We start from the raw sequence: 22,847 nt of genomic DNA, 5'->3' as shown, positions 1-22,847 counted from the left end.
TAACCAAAACCAATTCTACCATTTTTTTAGACATACATGCATACATACATACATACATACATACATACATACATACATACATACAACATAAATGCGTGCATGCATGCATGATGGTTGCCCCCTCGTTATCAAGTATGGCCATTGCACGAGGCTTAACTGTTATAGGTGCTATGATCGAATGTGAATTTTATTTGCTTTTTAAGGCTACAGCCAGCCATTCAATTGAGACTCACAGCACCATCAACAATCATGAACAATGTTGTTATCGTGCAATGCCTATGTAGGAAGATTTTTTTTAAAGTGAGGAAAGGCTGTGCACTGAGTCAATCCCACTCACTAAGCAACAGCAGCCATAATCCGAAAAGAAGAACAAGTCAACATCATCGGTAACCACTGAGCTGCAGGTTTTATGTCGGAGTTATCCCAGTTACCTGAGTTACCTTCTCCTAGAAGGATGCCCTAACAAGGGCTAGGAGTCCTTCCCTTCCAATGGTTTAACCGCGCGATCGGGTATTCAGTCCGATTATTTCTATGTCCCCGCGCATGATATGGCCTTAAGACATTTATTAGATGGCCGTTGACTCTCAAGAGTTCCTCCGCCCTTTGACGGGTTTTGTTTTTCATCACACAGGGTGTCCACTAAACACCCTCTTCACCAAGCAAGCTTGGTGGGGTTGCCGGTTTAGTCGCCGATGGCCCGACCATGCAACAGGTTGTACTGGGTTACATACATACATACTTACATGTAGTACTAGGTTTCAAAAATTAATAAGTCCTAGTGCTGATTTGTTGAACTAAAACCCTTCAAGGCAGTGCTCCAGTATGGCCACAGTCAAATGACTGAAACAAGTAAAAGATAAAAGATATATACACATGTGCTTTTATGTATAAATGTATCTGTATTTACTTACATACATATAGAAGTATACATTCCTACCTACCCATGTACATACATGCATAAGTATATACATACATATGGCTTCTTTCACTTTCAGTCTATCAAATCTGAACACAGGGCTCTGGTTGGCCCTGTAGAAGATGCTTGAAGTGTGTATCCATGCTTGTACACTTATGTGTTTGTGTGTGTGTACATATACACGTGCATGCACACACATGTGCATGCACACACATGTACACACACACACACACACACACACACACACACAGATGTTATATTTTACTTGTTTTAATCATTTGACTGTGACCATGCTGGGGCTTGTTTTTAAATGAGCAAGTTGGTCACAATAACTTTTCAGCCTTGCACTTATTCTATAGCAGCTTCTATTTTGCCAAACTACTTGGTTACAGAGATGTAAGCAAACCAGTACCGGCTATCCAACAGTTGTGATAGACAAACCCAGATAGAAATATAAACACACACACAGATATATACATATGACGAGCTTCTTTCACTTTCCATCTAACACATCTACTCACAAAGCTTTGGTCGCCAGAACCATATGGTAGGGAAGCGAGCATCTTACCACATAGCCTTATATACACACATACGTGCACACATATGTACACACACACACATTGCCTTCTCTGTATTCACATATATAACCATATATATTTTGTATATCAAACCCAAGCAGTCTTATTTCTTTATTCACATAATTATCTACAAATACATATACTTGGAAAAAAGAAAGGTTAGTTTCATAAAGGCAAGCATGAAAGAATATATATATAATTGATAAATGTTATGTGAGCAATACGTTTAAAAACAGAATATTTTAATATTTAAATTTATATATATATTTATGTGTGGGTAAAATTGATAAAATAAATTTATGATAAAAATTTAGTTTCATTCTGATTTAAATACCAACTTCAGTGCAAAAGAACTCATTACAGTTCACCTTCTTTTAACATCTCTAACTGTCATTCACTCCCACTTCGTTGTTTTAGTTTCTATTGTCCAGTGTAACTGATGAGAAACACACTGCATTTTATTATATATAAGATTAGTTAAGCATTTAGAATAAACTTTCAAATACAAAAGACAGAACAATCAAGTAGAGATACTGTATATAGTAAGAGAACAGAAACGTGGTTGAATAATTTAGAAAACAATTTTATTAGGCATTACGAAACAAATGCAAAATATACACAGAATGAAAAAATTTTATAAACTGGAATAAATCCAACAACTTTAAATCTTACAAAAAGGCATGTAACATTATATATATACCACTAAATGATTTCCGTAAAATGTTAAATTTTCATAAAATGTAAACAAAATATCTGAGTGTCCACTAATCCTATTTTATAGGGAAGCCTCTGCAGGCATATATAGTGTAGTAGGATGTACCAGACATGATAGTATCAACAGTTTCTAACTTACTGAATTCAGTAAGAACTCGGTCTACTTTGGCAGATTCCGGAATGTAATCATTCAAAAATGCGTCCACGTCTGTATATATATGTACATAAATACTACTCTTTTACATTTGCAAAATATGCATTTTTTAAAAGACAGTAAAAAATCTGAAAATCGGCTGTACTAATGTAGCCTTTGAGTCTCACTGCTTTGAAGGTATGATGTTGTGGAGAAAAAAAATTTACAAAATGTTACAGAGGTTTAAAAATAATTAAAACCTATACTTTTAGCCAATAGCGAGACAGAAATTTTCTGCATTTAGCAGAAGGTGTGAAATTTAGAGTTTAGCCTCTGAGCTGTTCGTTGTAGGTTTCTAAATAAACAGGAATACCTAATAAAATCAACATGTATCATCTTACTGTTTCTTTTGTCTCTTCATTGATTGTATGATTTTATTAATTTTTAAAAATTTGTCGGCATGCATATTTCAGTATTATGTATATCTGTCATGTATTTGTGTACATCATTAATATATGAGTACATGTGGATGTATGTATTCATATATAAGTTTATAAATACATTTATGCATTCATATGTGTGTGTGTGTGTAGGGGGCATCTGTCTCCAAAACTCCAAAGTGGAGTAACGTTTTCATGCTTGGATTTGTAAACTATGATAAGAATAACACTGGTCAACAAAGAATTTGCCCCAAGGAAAAGATTACCTGTATCTTATACATTTTTGCATGCAGAATTCAAAATTAATGTCAAATTCTCCATATCACCCACAGTTTCTCTGTTCCGCAATATTCCTCTGAGTTTCTGTTATGGGGGCTAAATTTCAGTTAAGCTCTAAATATGTGAAGCTAACATTTTAAGAAATACTCCTAATTTAAATTTTTATGAACAGAAGTAACCTAGTGAAATCATAAATCCAGCTATCTGAGTCAATGAATCCTAAAATAATATATGAAATAAAAAAAATATGTAAAAACGCAGAAAAAAGCACAGAAAAATAATAACACAGAGAAATGTAATTATGTAATATACTAACACAAAAAATTAAAGCAAAATACACAGGTGAAAAGAATCTCATGATGTGAAGAATTATGTGTGAAAAATCAATATAGACAACAGTGAACCATGACAACTACAGCGAGTGGTTGTCATGGTAACAAGCTGCTAATGCCATGTTGTTAGTTGATTGGATAAAATTACCCAAATTTCCCAACTTTAATGCTAAATAACATCAGACTCTTTAATTTACAAGATAAAGTACTTGGATGATTGCTATCAAAATTCAGAGTTGCATCAATACACCAAAATTGAAAGCGATCTGAGCAAAATTAAGTGGGACTGATTTTGCAAATGAGAAAGACTAGATCCTAAATATGTGCTATGTCAGCATTTTAGCTGTTATTTCTAGCAATGAAGCTCTTTATAACAACCTAGTTGCATTTAGTGACAATTATGGTTTTCCTTTTTGGTAAAATATTGCAAGTTCCCCCAAAGTTAAACATAGGCTGTGTGGTAAGTAGCTTCCTTACCAACCACATCGTTCCAGGTTCAGTCCCACTGCATGGTACCAAAGCCTTGAGAGTGAATTTGTTGAACCTGGCTTTGAAATTCCCCTCTGTAAGGCCCACCTATTTCTTTGTCAAAATTGTGGTGGCTTCATAAATAAAGCTCCATTTAGCTGGCGCAAATTTTTATCCCTGCATGAACAGCTGGTTTAAATTTGTGGTTTTTGTGTTTTGTGTGTGATTATATTTTTAAAATTAGTAGTTGAGCTGAAACTGATTTTTAAGTTATGTCTATTGAAGAGCTTCCTGTAACCATAGTTGTCTGGAAAATGTCTAAGAAATACTTCCCTATATTAAAGGTCACTTCGGGGGAGTGAACCAGATGGTTTTCCTATTCCTATGTTTCCTTTTCTTTATTGGACTGGTGACAGGTGTATAAAGTAAAAGAAACAGGAATAGGAAAACCATTTGGTTCACACACCCCTACTCCCCCGAAGTGACCTTTAATATAGGTAAGTATTTCTTAGCACAACCTCGCTACGACTCCTTCTTTCTTGCACTTATCCTTATCTTTCTCTATTCTTTCAATTTCTCTCTCATTGTATTGTCACTCATTCTTCAGTATCCCATTACCCTGTCTAGCTCAAACATTTTTTTTTTTCGTTTAGACTTGTCTCCAGGTTCATAGCCACTCTGATTTTTCAATTTTTCAATTAGTATTGTCTCCCGATTCATACAAACCCATTGCTAGCTCACGATTAACAGAACCTCTTTACTCAGCTACGGTGTTATATTAGCTATCAATAATGATATTCCCTCTGATTTTTCTGATTTTCAAACCTATTTATCTAATGTTTATTTATCGACAATGCCGTCCCCAGTCAAATTCCCTCACACCGCTTATTGTCACGTGTCACGCTATGTCCCCCCTTCCCATAACCATCATCGCCATGGTCCTCTATGCCCCCCCTCCCCAAAACCATCATCGCCATACATAAAAGAGCCATCGCATTTATCGTTAACCCCACGCGCTTCAAAAATTCACTCGCTTTCTTTTTCATCTGCGTTGTGAAAATTTGCTGCCTTCATTTAAGAGAGTTCGGATTTGTGCTACTATTGTTTGTGTTAACTGTTTTGAACAGTGCCCGTTGTAAAACGGTAATTTTCGCCCTACGGGGCAGAAAATTTTCTATTACCTGCGTTTTATTACCTTCGTGGTAATGGATTTCGACTTGACGTCGAAGAAGGATTTTCCCGTGATGGGAAAAAGTGAAAATATGGAAAAACAAGTACCCAAACAGTCATTCTCGGCCGCGGTAGGCGGCGCCATGATGGATGTCGAGTTTAAAATTGAACAGCTATACGAATTCAGGAACCTGGTAAAAGTGGAAGGAGGCGAGATAAGGCTTGTACCGCCGCAGGCAAAAGTACAAGAAATCAAAGAAAGAATAGTAATCTACAAGGTATACAGCTTCAAAGAAAAGAAGATTATGGATGTAAAGAACGAGATGGTAGAAAAGTGCCTGTCCCCGGTGTGGGACAAAATTCGTCATATCGTTAGAGGTGCACGCAGTGCTACAGTCGAGGCACATTTCGACACAGCCGAGGTAGCGAGAGAGGTGTCGTCGTTGACCCTAAAAAACGACGACATCATGCTGCTACCCTCGTACATGGGGAAGCGCACAGCGAAGTTACTTGTAGAAGACATACCCAGAGGGTACGACATCATGTGGGTAGCAGCGGCGGTTCTGCACAACATTGAACGAGAGATATCAATACTGCAGATGAGAAGGAAAGAGGTAGTGCGGTGGAAGGGTCAGACTCTGGAACTCCTCGTGCAGGCAGAGAACAAAATCTTAGAAAACCTGCCCGACAGGATCTTCAATGAGGACGGTACGTCCATGAGGGTCTCGGTAGAGGGACGTAGACCCAGATGCTTCAAGTGTGGAGAGAAGGGTCACGTCCGATCCAATTGCATTAAGAAGAAAAGAACAGAAGAAGCGCCTCCTCCAAGTGTCCCTAACACTGAAGGGGAGGAAACAGGAAAAGACAACAAAAAGACAAAGACAAGTACGGAAACAAAAGCGGATCATACAGAACCAATGGACTACACACAAGTCACTCATAAAAGAAAAAAAGATAATACCCAGGACTCCCCTCCCCAAACAAAGAAAAAAACAGCAAACACAGCAGACACACACACCAAGCAAATCCCCCAACCCTACCCCCATGGCACTGTTTTCATTGGAAAACAGTTTGCCAAGCCCCTCCCCATAAAACAAGACATTAAAAAGTGTTTGCATAAGAACGAGAGGATTATAGCTTTCGACGAGAAAAACGAAAAAGTTTATAAGTGTTGCAAACTTTCGAGATTTATATTGTATAGTAGAACCTCAGATGGGAAAGCAACCGCTCGCTTTGCGAAGGTAGGGGAGGACGAGTGGAAGGAGGAGGTTTTCAGGAACATCTGAGGAACCGACTATAAGAGATGTGACCAAGAGGTAATGGAGGGCAAACTGATAATACCCCGGCAACCACACCCACCCAGAGCCCAGTGGCAACGCCGGTCAAGAGCCCTGCAGCAGCAACTACAAGGAGGAAGAAGGGGAAGCAGGCAGATTCAAACTGTCATGCTCCCTCTCCCAACCGTGAGTACATTATTTTTCTCTCTCACCTACAATGGCTAAGCTGGTTGTATAATAAATGTACGTGGAATGGGGTCGAAACGGAAACAAATTTGTTTCCTGAACGACCTCACGACACATGGTATATATAGCTATTGCAACCGAGTCCAAGATGAGCGAGACCCAAGCGTTCTCGCCTCTTCTAAATGGTTTCGAGAAATTTATTTCTCCTAGCCGAGGAAGAGGCAGAGGCGTGGCAGTCTTTATCAGGAAGAGCTTGGACTTGCAGGTAAGTACTGTCTTTCTGGACCCAGAAGGCAGGCTGGTTGTCCTGGATGTGACTCACGTAAGTAAACAGTCCTTCAGGTTGGTAGCTGTCTACGCCCCGAACGAGGGTAAACAGACGGTTTTTTCGGAACCTGGAGCCCTTTTTAGCGACGTCGAAAACAGTAATCCTAGTAGGGGACGTTAACACTGTCCTTGAAGCGCGGATCGACAGTGTTGGCTCAACCAATAGGAAGGGGAACCCTAGCCTCAAGGGTCTACTAGAGGCTTTGATCTAGTGGACCGTTACCGACTGGATGAGCCGAGCGTTCCACAGTGGACGTGGAGTAACAACGACGGCTCACACAGATCGTATCTAGATAGGATATTTATTAAGAAAAGAGATAAGGATACGTTTAGTTGTCCACAATTTCATATTGTACCTTACTCGGATCACAATTTGTGACGTGTGGGATGCAATTAGACAAGTGTCATAGACAGGACCCGGGTACTGGAAGCTGAACAAGGCTATTTTGAATTGTGAAGACTTCCGTACCCGGATTAAGGTGTTAGTTCAGAGGGCATTGTGTGGCACCATCATTAACAATAGATGGTGGCACGCCCTCAAAAGAGCCATTCGTTCAGAGTCCGTTAGATTTAGCAATCAGCTAAGGATAGATAGGGCTAGTCTAGAGGGCGATTTAGTTAAGAATCTAGACGAGGCAATGGAAGCTGGCTCTGCATCCGGAGTGTTGGCGGCAAGGACGGTATTGTACCGTCACCTTAACTCCAAACACGAAGGTTGCAGAGTCAGAGCTAAGCTACGCGCTGGGAAACGAGAAGGTATTAACGTGGCCGGATGGGCCCGTCGTGTGGAGAGTCAGAGAGGCAACAGAGCCTCAATCAAATCTTTGACTGACGAACAGGGACAAAAGATCTATGGACAGGAGGAGATGCAAAAGTTTCTTCACCAGCATTTCGCCCGCGTGTTCGGGGGTGGGGGTGGTTCGCTGGATCGGGGAGAGCCTTAAAGGACTTCCTAGCCGGCGGACCGCGGCTCGCGGGCGTGAGGTGGAGTGCTGTGAAGGAGCGATCACTCCCGCGGAGATAAAGGAGATACTGGCCGGATGCGCCGGGGAGAAGTCGCCGGGGTTGGATGGTCTGCCCTACGAGTTTTACCAAAGTATGCCGGACTTGTTCGGGGGAATACTGGCGGGCGTCTACACGAACTGGCAGCAGAATGGGAGAATTCCCAGTTCTGTAAGCCGGGGAGTGGTGACGCTAATCCAGAAAGACCCGAGCAAGGGGGATAACATCAGTAACTACAGGCCCATAACTCTACTTAATGTAGAGTTAAAGATTTTGGCCAAGGTGTTGGCAAAAAGGTTGACGGTTGTCGTGGAGAAACTTGTAGGGAGAGCACAGACATGTGCAATTCCAGGCAGGTCGATCCAGGACAACCTTCACCTTATACGCTACACCTTAGATAGGGTGGGTAAATTAGCCGGCAAAGGCGGGGTAATGGTCCATTTAGACCAAAGTAAAGCCTTCGATAGGGTAGACCATGGGTACCTGGCGACGGTCCTCGAAGCGGCTGGGCTGGGCCCTGAATTTCGCGGGTGGATCTCCGCTATGTATAGCGGCATCAAGTCCACCGTCCAGATAAACGGTTACCTAACGGAACCGTTTTCGATCGAGTGTTCAGTGCGTCAGGGGTGCCCCTTGTCACCACTTTTGTACGTATTGGCTCTTGAGCCATTGCTGCGAAAGTTGGAGAGGCTGGGGAGTAACTCGGATGAAATCGGAGGTGGGAGGACGGTTACTGCTTATGCGGATGACGTCACCCTCATCGTGTCCAAAGAGGCCCAACTAACTTGTGTAGAGGAGGCTATCAGAGGATACGAGGCGGTGGCAGGAGCAAAGGTTAACAAGGACAAATCGGTTGGCTTGCGCCTCGGCACCTGGAGGAGCAAGTCGATATCGTCCAGTGTCGTGGGACACTGGACGGATGGCCCTGTTAAGTTGCTGGGAGTTTGGTTTGGGCCAGACTCCCAAACGGAGAAGAACTGGAGTGAGGTGACAAGCAAGGTGGAAGCCATAGTACGGACCTGGTCCGGAAGGTTTCTGTCCTTGAAAGGAAAGGCGGAGGTGGTGCAGATGTTCATTGCATCTGTAATCACCTACCGCCTGACCGTTGTCCCTTGCCCCGATTCATGGCTTAACAAGTTGGAGCGAATCCTTTTCCGCTTTTTGTGGAAAGGAGGAAGGCCACTTGTGAGGCGCTCCGTTTGCTGCCAGAACCGTTAAAGGGTGGGTTAGGAATGCCTTGGTTGATGATGCGCAGACATGCGTTGAGGCTAAGGCATCTCTGGCACCACCTGGAAGGTGATAAGGTGTGGAGTCCGCTGGCAGGGGAATTTTTCCCGAGACCGGCCTCCTTAGTGAATTTTAAACCCGGTTACATCAAAAGATGGAAACTGACTCCATGGCAAAAGGAGTGCCGACAGGCACTCACGCTGATCCACAAGGCGGGCAAGGCCGGCTGCGGAAATACCACCTCGGTATTTTATAGAGGGCTGGTAGAGGCAAAAAACGACGACGTCCTAGGAGGGGCTCTGGGGTTTGATGAAGACCAGCTTGCCAACCTGTTTAAAAAAACTTTCAGGTCGGGGTATTTGGATAATTTCCAAAGATCCCTGGCCTGGCAGTGTTATAGGAATGCTTTACCTGTTCGCGAGAAGTTATCGCGGCACGGAGTTCCAGTGCCACCGACGTGTCCAAGGTGCGAGTTGGACGATGAAACCGTCCAGCACGCTTTTGTTCACTGTCGGAAGTTGTCCGACTTGATAAGTTACGCAGAACACGTGTTAACGCATCTGGGACGAGTACAGCTGTCGGCTGAGTCTATGATTAAGATGATACCGCCAACTGGACTCTCGAAGGAAGGTGAGGCATGTTTTCACTGCACGGTTGCAGTAGTAAAGGAATGCATGTGGAGAACGAGAATGGAAGGAGCCGCGATAGGATCCTTTGTCTCCGGCCCCAGCTTGCTCACTTACTTCAGATATCATCTGAAGAGCAAAATGGGGCTGGAAAAGAGGATCTTACCACGGCGTGTGTATGAGAAAAGATGGAAGGAAGTGGAAAAAAAGGTGGGTGTCAGAAACCCAGCTTGACCATGGAGGAGAGAGAGGAAGTGGAAGCTGCAGGGCCTCATAAATTGCCGGGTGTAAGAAGCTCCAGTTATGTACTGTGGTTTGTTCTACTAGGTCATGTAAAGGACATTTATTTTTATTTTTATAATCCAAATGTAAATGAAAATTTTTAAAACGAATCTCTTAACTGTTTTTTGCATGTATGTCCTGTATTTGTCCTTCTATGTGTGATTATATAATCATAATAAAGAAATACCCACTCGCTTCAAAACTTCTCGATTCTAGTCTCGAGTTACTGTTCATTTGCGTTGTGAGAAATTGCTGCCTTCATTTAAGAGAGTTCGGATTTGTGCTACTATTGTTTGTGCTAACTGTTTTGAACAGTGCCCGTTGTAAAACGGTAATTTTCGCCCTACGGGGCAGAAAATTTTGTATTACCTGCATTTTTATTACCTTTGAGGTGATGGATTTCGACTTGACGTCGAAGAAGGATTTTCCCGTGATGGGAAAAAGTGAAAATATGGAAAAGGAAGTACCCAAACAGTCATTCTCGGCCGCGGTGGGCGGCGCCATGATGGATGTCGAGTTTAAAATCGAACAATTGTACGAATTCAGGAACCTGGTAAAAGTGGAAGGAGGCGAGATAAGGCTTGTACCGCCGCAGGCAAAAGTACAAGAGATTAAGAGAGAATAGTTATTTACAAGGTATACAGTTTCAAAGAGAAGAAGATAATGGATGTAAGAATGAAATGGTAGAAAAGTGCCTGTCCCCGGTGTGGGACAAAATCCGTCATGTCGTTAGAGGTGCACGCAGTGCTACAGTCGAGGCACATTTCGACACAGCCGAGGTAGCGAGAGAGGTGTCGTCGTTGACCCTAAAAAACGACGACATCATGCTGCTACCCTCGTACATGGGGAAGCGTACAGCGAAGTTACTGGTAGAGGACATACCCAGAGGGTACGACATCATGTGGGTAGCAGCGGCGGTCCTGCACAACATTGAACGAGAGATATCGATACTGCAGATGAGAAGGAAAGAGGTGGTACGGTGGAAGGGTCAGACCCTGGAGCTCCTCGTGCAGGCGGAGAACAAAATCCTAGAAAACCTGCCCGATAGAATCTTCAATGAGGACGGTACGTCCATGAGAGTTTCGGTAGAGGGACGTAGACCCAGATGCTTCAAGTGTGGAGAGAAGGGTCACGTCCGATCAAATTGTATAAAAAAGAAGAGAACAGAAGAAGCGCCTCCTCAAAGTGTCCCCAACACTGAAGGGGAGGAAACAGGAAAAGACAACAAAAAGACGAAGACAAGTACGGAAACAAAAACGGACCATACAGAACCAATGGACTACACACAAGTCACTCATAAAAGAAAAAAAGATAATACCCAGGACTCCCCTCCCCAAACAAAGAAAAAAACAGCAAACACAGCAGACACACACACCAAGCAAATCCCCCAACCCTACCCCCATGGCACTGTTTTCATTGGAAAACAGTTTGCCAAGCCCCTCCCCATAAAACAAGACATAAAAAAGTGTTTACAGAAGAACGAGAGGATCATAGCTTTCGACGAGAAAAACGAAAGAGTGTATAAGTGTTGTAAATTTTCAAGATTTGTATTGTATAGTAGAGCCACAGATGTGAAAGCAACCGCTCGCTTCGCGAAGGTAGGGGAGGACGAGTGGAAGGAGGAGGTTCTTCAGGAACATCTGAGGAACCGTCTAATAAGAGACGTGACCAAAGAGGTAATGGAGGGCAAACTGATAATAACCCCGGCAACCACACCCACCCAGAGCCCAGTGGCAACGCCGGTCAAGAGCCCTGCAGCAGCGGAAGAAGGGGGAGCAGGCAGATTTAAACTGTCATGCTCCCTTTCCCAACCGTGAGTACATTTATTTTTCTCTCTAACCTACAATGGCTAAGCTGGGTTGTATAAATGTACGTGGAATGGGGTCGAAACGGAAACAATTTGTTTCCTGAACGACCTCACGACACATGGTGTAGATATAGCCATTGCAACCGAGTCCAAGATGAGCGAGACCCAAGCGTTCTCGCCTCTTCTAAATGGTTTCGAGAAATTTATTTCTCCTAGCCGAGGAAGAGGCAGAGGCGTGGCAGTCTTCATCAGGAAGAGCTTGGACTTGCAGGTAAGTACTGTCTTTCTGGACCCAGAAGGCAGGCTGGTTGTCCTGGATGTGACTCACGTAAGTAAACAGTCCTTCAGGTTGGTAGCTGTCTACGCCCCGAACGAGGGTAGACAGACGGGTTTTTTTCGGAACCTGGAGCCCTTTTTAGCGACGTCGAAAACAGTAATCCTAGTAGGGGACTTTAACACTGTCCTTGAAGCGCGGATCGACAATGTTGGCTCAACCAATAGGAAGGGGAACCCTAGCCTCAAGGGTCTACTAGAGAGCTTTGATCTAGTGGACCGTTACCGACTGGATGAGCCGAGCGTTCCACAGTGGACGTGGAGTAACAACGACGGCTCACACAGATCGTATCTAGATAGGATATTTATTAAGAAAAGAGATAAGGATACGTTTAGTTGTCCACAATTTCATATTGTACCTTACTCGGATCACAAATTTGTGACGTGTGGGATGCAATTAGACAAGTGTCATAGACAGGGACCCGGGTACTGGAAGCTGAACAAGGCTATTTTGAATTGTGAAGACTTCCGTACCCGGATTAAGGTGTTAGTTCAGAGGGCATTGTGTGGCACCACCATTTAACAATAGATGGTGGCACGCCCTCAAAAGAGCCATTCGTTCAGAGTCCGTTAGATTTAGCAATCAGCTAAGGATAGATAGGGCTAGTCTAGAGGGCGATTTAGTTAAGAATCTAGACGAGGCAATGGAAGCTGGCTCTGCATCCGGAGTGTTGGCGGCAAGGACGGTATTGTACCGTCACCTTAACTCCAAACACGAAGGTTGCAGAGTCAGAGCTAAGCTACGCGCTGGGAAACGAGAAGGTATTAACGTGGCCGGATGGGCCCGTCGTGTGGAGAGTCAGAGAGGCAACAGAGCCTCAATCAAATCTTTGACTGACGAACAGGGACAAAAGATCTATGGACAGGAGGAGATGCAAAAGTTTCTTCACCAGCATTTCGCCCGCGTGTTCGGGGGTGGTGGTTCGCTGGATCGGGGGAGAGCCTTAAAGGACTTCCTAGCCGGCGGACCGCGGCTCGCGGGGCGTGAGGTGGAGTGCTGTGAAGGAGCGATCACTCCCGCGGAGATAAAGGAGATACTGGCCGGATGCGCCGGGAAGAAGTCGCCGGGGTTGGATGGTCTGCCCTACGAGTTTTACCAAAGTATGCCGGACTTGTTCGGGGGAATACTGGCGGGCGTCTACACGAACTGGCAGCAGAATGGGAGAATTCCCAGTTCTGTAAGCCGGGGAGTGGTGACGCTAATCCAGAAAGACCCGAGCAAGGGGGATAACATCAGTAACTACAGGCCCATAACTCTACTTAATGTAGAGTTAAAGATTTTGGCCAAGGTGTTGGCAAAAAGGTTGACGGTTGTCGTGGAGAAACTTGTAGGGAGAGCACAGACATGTGCAATTCCAGGCAGGTCGATCCAGGACAACCTTCACCTTATACGCTACACCTTAGATAGGGTGGGTAAATTAGCCGGCAAAGGCGGGGTAATGGTCCATTTAGACCAAAGTAAAGCCTTCGATAGGGTAGACCATGGGTACCTGGCGACGGTCCTCGAAGCGGCTGGGCTGGGCCCTGAATTTCGCGGGTGGATCTCCGCTATGTATAGCGGCATCAAGTCCACCGTCCAGATAAACGGTTACCTAACGGAACCGTTTTCGATCGAGTGTTCAGTGCGTCAGGGGTGCCCCTTGTCACCACTTTTGTACGTATTGGCTCTTGAGCCATTGCTGCGAAAGTTGGAGAGGCTGGGGAGTAACTCGGATGAAATCGGAGGTGGGAGGACGGTTACTGCTTATGCGGATGACGTCACCCTCATCGTGTCCAAAGAGGCCCAACTACCTTGTGTAGAGGAGGCTATCAGAGGATACGAGGCGGTGGCAGGAGCAAAGGTTAACAAGGACAAATCGGTTGGCTTGCGCCTCGGCACCTGGAGGAGCAAGTCGATATCGTCCAGTGTCGTGGGACACTGGACGGATGGCCCTGTTAAGTTGCTGGGAGTTTGGTTTGGGCCAGACTCCCAAACGGAGAAGAACTGGAGTGAGGTGACAGGCAAGGTGGAGGCCATAGTACGGACCTGGTCCGGAAGGTCTCTGTCCTTGAAAGGAAAGGCGGAGGTGGTGCAGATGTTCATTGCATCTGTAATCACCTACCGCCTGACCGTTGTCCCTTGCCCCGATTCATGGCTTAACAAGTTGGAGCGAATCCTTTTCCGCTTTTTGTGGAAAGGAGGAAGGCCACTTGTGAGGCGCTCCGTTTGCTGCCAGGAACCGTTAAAGGGTGGGTTAGGAATGCCTTGGTTGATGATGCGCAGACATGCGTTGAGGCTAAGGCATCTCTGGCACCACCTGGAAGGTGATAAGGTGTGGAGTCCGCTGGCAGGGGGATTTTTCCCGAGACCGGCCTCCTTAGTGAATTTTAAACCCGGTTACATCAAAAGATGGAAACTGACTCCATGGCAAAAGGAGTGCCGACAGGCACTCACGCTGATCCACAAGGCGGGCAAGGCCGGCTGCGGAAATACCACCTCGGTATTTTATAGAGGGCTGGTAGAGGCAAAAAACGACGACGTCCTAGGAGGGGCTCTGGGTTTTGATGAAGACCAGCTTGCCAACCTGTTTAAAAAAACTTTCAGGTCGGGGTATTTGGATAATTTCCAAAGATCCCTGGCCTGGCAGTGCTATAGGAATGCTTTACCTGTTCGCGAGAAGTTATCGCGGCACGGAGTTTCAGTGCCACCGACGTGTCCAAGGTGCGAGTTGGACGATGAAACCGTCCAGCACGCTTTTGTTCACTGTCGGAAGTTGTCCGACTTGATAAGTTACGCAGAACACGTGTTATCGCATCTGGGACGAGTACAGCTGTCGGCTGAGTCTATGATTAAGATGATACCGCCAACTGGACTCTCGAAGGAAGGTGAGGCATGTTTTCACTGCACGGTTGCAGTAGTAAAGAATGCATGTGGAGAACGAGAATGGAAGGAGCCGCGATAGGATCCTTTGTCTCCGGCCCCAGCTTGCTCACTTACTTCAGATATCATCTGAAGAGCAAAATGGGGCTGGAAAAGAGGATCTTACCACGGGTGTGTATGAGAAAAGATGGAAGGAAGTGGAAAAAAAGGTGGGTGTCAGAAACCCAGCTTGACCATGGAGGAGAGAGAGGAAGTGAAGCTGCAGGGCCTCATAAATTGCCGGGGTGTAGAAGCTCCAGTTATGTTCTGTGGTTTGTTCTACTGGTCATGTAAAGGACATTTATTTTTATTTTTATAATCCAAATGTAAATGAAAATTTTTAAACGAATCTCTTAACTGTTTTTTGTATGTATGTCCTGTATTTGTCCTTCTATGTGTGATTTTATAATCATAATAAAGAAATACCTTCTTAAAACTTCTCTCATTCTAGTCTCGAGTTACTGTTTCATCTGCGTTGTGAGAAATTGCTGCCTTCATTTAAGAGAGTTCGGATTTGTGCTATTATTGTTTGTGCTAACTGTTTTGAACAGTGCCCGTTGTAAAACGGTAATTTTCGCCCTACGGGGCAGAAAATTTGTATTACCTGCATTTTTATTACCTTTGAGGTGATGGATTTCGACTTGACGTCGAAGAAGGATTTTCCCGTGATGGGAAAAAGTGAAAATATGGAAAAGGAAGTACCCAAACAGTCATTCTCGGCCGCGGTGGGCGGCGCCATGATGGATGTCGAGTTTAAAATCGAACAATTGTACGAATTCAGGAACCTGGTAAAAGTGGAAGGAGGCGAGATAAGGCTTGTACCGCCGCAGGCAAAGAAGTAGCAAGAGATTAAGAGAGAGTTACAGTTACTGTCAAAGGATATATCAGGATGTAAAGAAAGAAGATAATGGATGTAAAGAATGAAATGGTAGAAAAGTGCCTGTCCCCGGTGTGGGACAAATTCGTCATGTCGTTAGAGGTGCACGCAGTGCTACAGTCGGAGGCACATTTCGACACAGCCGAGGTAGCGAGAGAGGTGTCGTCGTTGACCCTAAAAAACGACGACATCATGCTGCTACCCTCGTACATGGGGAAGCGTACAGCGAAGTTACTGGTAGAGGACATACCCAGAGGGTACGACATCATGTGGGTAGCAGCGGCGGTCCTGCACAACATTGAACGAGAGATATCGATACTGCAGATGAGAAGGAAAGAGGTGGTGCGGTGGAAGGGTCAGACCCTGGAGCTCCTCGTGCAGGCGGAGAACAAAATCCTAGAAAACCTGCCCGATAGAATCTTCAATGAGGACGGTACGTCCATGAGAGTTTCGGTAGAGGGACGTAGACCCAGATGCTTCAAGTGTGGAGAGAAGGGTCACGTCCGATCAAATTGTATAAAAAAGAAGAGAACAGAAGAAGCGCCTCCTCAAAGTGTCCCTAACACTGAAGGGGAGGAAACAGGAAAAGACAACAAAAAGACGAAGACAAGTACGGAAACAAAAACGGACCATACAGAACCAATGGACTACACACAAGTCACTCATAAAAAAAAAAGATAATACCCAGGACTCCCCTCCCCAAACAAGAAAAAAACAGCAAACACAGCAGACACACACACAAGCAAATCCCCCAACCCTACCCCCATGGCACTGTTTTCATTGGAAAACAGTTTGCCAAGCCCCTCCCCATAAAACAAGACATAAAAAAGTGTTTACAGAAGAACGAGAGGATCATAGCTTTCGACGAGAAAAACGAAAGAGTGTATAAGTGTTGTAAATTTTCAAGATTTGTATTGTATAGTAGAGCCACAGATGTGAAAGCAACCGCTCGCTTCGCGAAGGTAGGGGAGGACGAGTGGAAGGAGGAGGTTCTTCAGGAACATCTGAGGAACCGTCTAATAAGAGACGTGACCAAAGAGGTAATGGAGGGCAAACTGATAATAACCCCGGCAACCACACCCACCCAGAGCCCAGTGGCAACGCCGGTCAAGAGCCCTGCAGCAGCGGAAGAAGGGGAAGCAGGCAGATTTAAACTGTCATGCTCCCTTTCCCAACCGTGAGTACATTTATTTTTCTCTCTAACCTACAATGGCTAAGCTGGGTTGTATAAATGTACGTGGAATGGGGTCGAAACGGAAACAAATTTGTTTCCTGAACGACCTCACGACACATGGTGTAGATATAGCCATTGCAACCGAGTCCAAGATGAGCGAGACCCAAGCGTTCTCGCCTCTTCTAAATGGTTTCGAGAAATTTATTTCTCCTAGCCGAGGAAGAGGCAGAGGCGTGGCAGTCTTCATCAGGAAGAGCTTGGACTTGCAGGTAAGTACTGTCTTTCTGGACCCAGAAGGCAGGCTGGTTGTCCTGGATGTGACTCACGTAAGTAAACAGTCCTTCAGGTTGGTAGCTGTCTACGCCCCGAACGAGGGTAACAGACGGGTTTTTTTCGGAACCTGGAGCCCTTTTTAGCGACGTCGAAAACAGTAATCCTAGTAGGGGACTTTAACACTGTCCTTGAAGCGCGGATCGACAATGTTGGCTCAACCAATAGGAAGGGGAACCCTAGCCTCAAGGGTCTACTAGAGAGCTTTGATCTAGTGGACCGTTACCGACTGGATGAGCCGAGCGTTCCACAGTGGACGTGGAGTAACAACGACGGCTCACACAGATCGTATCTAGATAGGATATTTATTAAGAAAAGAGATAAGGATACGTTTAGTTGTCCACAATTTCATATTGTACCTTACTCGGATCACAAATTTGTGACGTGGGATGCAATTAGACAAGTGTCATAGACAGGGACCCGGGTACTGGAAGCTGAACAAGGCTATTTTGAATTGTGAAGACTTCCGTACCCGGATTAAGGTGTTAGTTCAGAGGGCATTGTGTGGCACCATCATTAACAATAGATGGTGGCACGCCCTCAAAAGAGCCATTCGTTCAGAGTCCGTTAGATTTAGCAATCAGCTAAGGATAGATAGGGCTAGTCTAGAGGGCGATTTAGTTAAGAATCTAGACGAGGCAATGGAAGCTGGCTCTGCATCCGGAGTGTTGGCGGCAAGGACGGTATTGTACCGTCACCTTAACTCCAAACACGAAGGTTGCAGAGTCAGAGCTAAGCTACGCGCTGGGAAACGAGAAGGTATTAACGTGGCCGGATGGGCCCGTCGTGTGGAGAGTCAGAGAGGCAACAGAGCCTCAATCAAATCTTTGACTGACGAACAGGGACAAAAGATCTATGGACAGGAGGAGATGCAAAAGTTTCTTCACCACCAGCATTTCGCTCGCGTGTTCGGGGGTGGTGGTTCGCTGGATCGGGGGAGAGCCTTAAAGGACTTCCTAGCCGGCGGACCGCGGCTCGCGGGGCGTGAGGTGGAGTGCTGTGAAGGAGCGATCACTCCCGCGGAGATAAAGGAGATACTGGCCGGATGCGCCGGGGAGAAGTCGCCGGGGTTGGATGGTCTGCCCTACGAGTTTTACCAAAGTATGCCGGACTTGTTCGGGGGAATACTGGCGGGCGTCTACACGAACTGGCAGCAGAATGGGAGAATTCCCAGTTCTGTAAGCCGGGGAGTGGTGACGCTAATCCAGAAAGACCCGAGCAAGGGGGATAACATCAGTAACTACAGGCCCATAACTCTACTTAATGTAGAGTTAAAGATTTTGGCCAAGGTGTTGGCAAAAAGGTTGACGGTTGTCGTGGAGAAACTTGTAGGGAGAGCACAGACATGTGCAATTCCAGGCAGGTCGATCCAGGACAACCTTCACCTTATACGCTACACCTTAGATAGGGTGGGTAAATTAGCCGGCAAAGGCGGGGTAATGGTCCATTTAGACCAAAGTAAAGCCTTCGATAGGGTAGACCATGGGTACCTGGCGACGGTCCTCGAAGCGGCTGGGCTGGGCCCTGAATTTCGCGGGTGGATCTCCGCTATGTATAGCGGCATCAAGTCCACCGTCCAGATAAACGGTTACCTAACGGAACCGTTTTCGATCGAGTGTTCAGTGCGTCAGGGGTGCCCCTTGTCACCACTTTTGTACGTGTTGGCTCTTGAGCCACTGCTGCGAAAGTTGGAGAGGCTGGGGAGTAACTCGGATGAAATCGGAGGTGGGAAGACGGTTACTGCTTATGCGGATGACGTCACCCTCATCGTGTCCAAAGAGGCCCAACTACCTTGTGTAGAGGAGGCTATCAGAGGATACGAGGCGGTGGCAGGAGCAAAGGTTAACAAGGACAAATCGGTTGGCTTGCGCCTCGGCACCTGGAGGAGCAAGTCGATATCGTCCAGTGTCGTGGGACACTGGACGGATGGCCCTGTTAAGTTGCTGGGAGTTTGGTTTGGGCCAGACTCCCAAACGGAGAAGAACTGGAGTGAGGTGACAAGCAAGGTGGAAGCCATAGTACGGACCTGGTCCGGGAGGTTTCTGTCCTTGAAAGAAAGGCGGAGGTGGTGCAGATGTTCATTGCATCTGTAATCACCTACCGCCTGACCGTTGTCCCTTGCCCCGATTCATGGCTTAACAAGTTGGAGCGAATCCTTTTCCGCTTTTTGTGGAAAGGAGGAAGGCCACTTGTGAGCCGCTCCGTTAAAGGGTGGGTTAGGAATGCCCTGGTTGATGATGCGCAGACATGCGTTGAGGCTAAGGCATCTCTGGCACCACCTGGAAGGTGATAAGGTGTGGAGTCCGCTGGCAGGGGGATTTTTCCCGAGACCGGCCTCCTTAGTGAATTTTAAACCCGGTTACATCAAAAGATGGAAACTGACTCCATGGCAAAAGGAGTGCCGACAGGCACTCACGCTGATCCATAAGGCGGGCAAGGCCGGCTGCGGAAATACCACCTCGGTATTTTATAGAGGGCTGGTAGAGGCAAAAAACGACGACGTCCTAGGAGGGGCTCTGGGGTTTGATGAAGACCAGCTTGCCAACCTGTTTAAAAAATTTCAGGTCGGGGTATTTGGATAATTTCCAAAGATCCCTGGCCTGGCAGTGCTATAGGAATGCTTTACCTGTTCGCGAGAAGTTATCGCGGCACGGAGTTTCAGTGCCACCGACGTGTCCAAGGTGCGAGTTGGACGATGAAACCGTCCAGCACGCTTTTGTTCACTGTCGGAAGTTGTCCGACTTGATAAGTTACGCAGAACACGTGTTATCGCATCTGGGACGAGTACAGCTGTCGGCTGAGTCTATGATTAAGATGATACCGCCAACTGGACTCTCGAAGGAAGGTGAGGCATGTTTTCACTGCACGGTTGCAGTAGTAAAGGAATGCATGTGGAGAACGAGAATGGAAGGAGCCGCGATAGGATCCTTTGTCTCCGGCCCCAGCTGCTCACTTACTTCAGATATCATCTGAAGAGCAAAATGGGGCTGGAAAAGAGGATCTTACCACGGGGTGTATGAGAAAAGATGGAAGGAAGTGGAAAAAAGGTGGGTGTCAGAAACCCAGCTTGACCATGGAGGAGAGAGAGGAAGTGGAAGCTGCAGGGCCTCATAAATTGCCGGGGTGTAAGAAGCTCCAGTTATGTACTGTGTTTGTTCTACTAGGTCATGTAAAGGACATTTATTTTTATTTTTATAATCCAAATGTAAATGAAAATTTTTAAAACGAATCTCTTAAATGTTTTTTGTATGTATGTCCTGTATTTGTCCTTCTATGTGTGATTTTATAATCATAATAAAGAAATACCCACTCGCTAAACTTCTCGATTCTTCTCGAGTTACTTTCATTTGCGTTGTGAGAAATTGCTGCCTTCATTTAAGAGAGTTCGGATTTGTGCTATTATTGTTTGTGCTAACTGTTTTGAACAGTGCCCGTTGTAAAACGGTAATTTTCGCCCTACGGGGCAGAAATTTTGTATTACCTGCATTTTTTTTACCTTCGAGGTGATGGATTTCGACTTGACGTCGAAGAAGGATTTTCCCGTGATGGGAAAAAGTGAAAATATGGAAAAAGAAGTACCCAAACAGTCATTTTCGGCCGCGGTGGGCGGCGCCATGATGGATGTCGAGTTTAAAATTGAACAATTGTACGAATTCAGGAACCTGGTAAAAGTGGAAGGAGGCGAGATAAGGCTTGTACCGCCGCAGGCAAAGGTACAAGAGATTAAGGAGAGAATAGTTATTTACAAGGTATACAGCTTCAAAGAGAAGAAGATAATGGATGTAAAGAATGAAATGGTAGAAAAGTGCCTGTCCCCGGTGTGGGACAAAATCCGTCATGTCGTTAGAGGTGCACGCAGTGCTACAGTCGAGGCACATTTCGACACAGCCGAGGTAGCGAGAGAGGTGTCGTCGTTGACCCTAAAAAACGACGACATCATGCTGCTACCCTCGTACATGGGGAAGCGTACAGCGAAGTTACTGGTAGAGGACATACCCAGAGGGTACGACATCATGTGGGTAGCAGCGGCGGTCCTGCACAACATTGAACGAGAGATATCGATACTGCAGATGAGAAGGAAAGAGGTGGTACGGTGGAAGGGTCAGACCCTGGAGCTCCTCGTGCAGGCGGAGAACAAAATCCTAGAAAACCTGCCCGATAGAATCTTCAATGAGGACGGTACGTCCATGAGAGTTTCGGTAGAGGGACGTAGACCCAGATGCTTCAAGTGTGGAGAGAAGGGTCACGTCCGATCAAATTGTATAAAAGAAGAGAACAGAAGAAGCGCCTCCTCAAAGTGTCCCCAACACTGAAGGGGAGGAAACAGGAAAAGACAACAAAAAGACGAAGACAAGTACGGAAACAAAAACGGACCATACAGAACCAATGGACTACACACAAGTCACTCATAAAAGAAAAAAGATAATACCCAGGACTCCCCTCCCCAAACAAAGAAAAAAACAGCAACACAGCAGACACACACACCAAGCAAATCCCCCAACCCTACCCCCATGGCACTGTTTTCATTGGAAAACAGTTTGCCAAGCCCCTCCCCATAAAACAAGACATAAAAAAGTGTTTACAGAAGAACGAGAGGATCATAGCTTTCGACGAGAAAAACGAAAGAGTGTATAAGTGTTGTAAATTTTCAAGATTTGTATTGTATAGAGCCACAGATGTGAAAGCAACCGCTCGCTTCGCGAAGGTAGGGGAGGACGAGTGGAAGGAGGAGGTTCTTCAGGAACATCTGAGGAACCGTCTAATAAGAGACGTGACCAAAGAGGTAATGGAGGGCAAACTGATAATAACCCCGGCAACCACACCCACCCAGAGCCCGTGGCAACGCCGGTCAAGAGCCCTGCAGCAGCGGAAGAAGGGGAAGCAGGCAGATTTAAACTGTCATGCTCCCTTTCCCAACCGTGAGTACATTTATTTTTCTCTCTAACCTACAATGGCTAAGCTGGGTTGTATAAATGTACGTGGAATGGGGTCGAAACGGAAACAAATTTGTTTCCTGAACGACCTCACGACACATGGTGTAGATATAGCCATTGCAACCGAGTCCAAGATGAGCGAGACCCAAGCGTTCTCGCCTCTTCTAAATGGTTTCGAGAAATTTATTTCTCCTAGCCGAGGAAGAGGCAGAGGCGTGGCAGTCTTCATCAGGAAGAGCTTGGACTTGCAGGTAAGTACTGTCTTTCTGGACCCAGAAGGCAGGCTGGTTGTCCTGGATGTGACTCACGTAAGTAAACAGTCCTTCAGGTTGGTAGCTGTCTACGCCCCGAACGAGGGTAGACAGACGGGTTTTTTTCGGAACCTGGAGCCCTTTTTAGCGACGTCGAAAACAGTAATCCTAGTAGGGGACTTTAACACTGTCCTTGAAGCGCAGATCGACAATGTTGGCTCAACCAATAGGAAGGGGAACCCTAGCCTCAAGGGTCTACTAGAGAGCTTTGATCTAGTGGACCGT

This window comes from Octopus sinensis, linkage group LG1 (assembly GCF_006345805.1).
Source record: "Octopus sinensis linkage group LG1, ASM634580v1, whole genome shotgun sequence".
Classification (NCBI taxonomy): Eukaryota; Metazoa; Mollusca; class Cephalopoda; order Octopoda; family Octopodidae; genus Octopus; species Octopus sinensis.
This window is presented reverse-complemented; position numbering follows the sequence as displayed.